General features: G+C 40.4%; 1 protein-coding gene across 1 annotated transcript in view; it reads left to right on the top strand.

Moving 5' to 3' along the window:
* The window catches only part of LOC117937619 (nebulette-like), a 76,525-nt gene that overhangs the window by 52,472 nt on the left and 23,338 nt on the right, over positions 1–715 (top strand). The window lies entirely within an intron of this gene.

Genomic DNA, 715 nt, shown 5'->3' with positions numbered 1-715 from the left:
ACACACACACACACACACACACACACACACTTCCAGTTTTTTCCTCTTGTTTATCTCGTTGGTTGAAAAGAAAAGAAAACAAGAGGAAACAAATGGATTATTTTAGATTTTTGATGAGTTCTTGTTATGATTGCGTTGCAGCCCGTGATGTGAGCGTGAAGAAGAAGACAACCTGTCATGGTGTCACTTATTAGTTTATAGTCACACACTACAAGATTTTACTACCAAGACTTCAAGAGACAAATAGAGCTGCACAATAAATCTTTTTATCATCGTGAGATCAACCGGCGCAATAACCACATCGATAAACCCAGATTTTTGGGTTACTAGAACAAAAATATCGGCAGAAAACAGCTCTTAAAAATGTAAATGTTGTACTTTTTTTTTACCTTTTATTTTCAATTCAATCTTCAATTGTTCAATAAAAGAACGGTGCAGTCGGACAGTTTCCTGCCGATTTGAGGCTGAACAGGAAGTGACAAAAACACTGGCGCGATTCCGATTCCCACAAATCAGCTGGTACCCAGTCTCTAGTTGTTTTAATTACTGCTCTACATGTGATCTGTTGCTGATTTTAATTAACAACAGACTGGAGCTGATCCGTGATCTGTGATTACACGTGGAAGTTATCCCTGGCTTTCAGGGTGACCCTTATCTGCAGGTGTAGGTGCGTGAGGAGCTCACCTGACTGGCCAGCGATCTGCAGGTGTAGGTG

The sequence above is a fragment of the Etheostoma cragini genome, chromosome 22 (genome assembly GCF_013103735.1).
Source record: "Etheostoma cragini isolate CJK2018 chromosome 22, CSU_Ecrag_1.0, whole genome shotgun sequence".
NCBI lineage: Eukaryota > Metazoa > Chordata > Actinopteri > Perciformes > Percidae > Etheostoma > Etheostoma cragini.
This window is presented reverse-complemented; position numbering and strand designations above follow the sequence as displayed.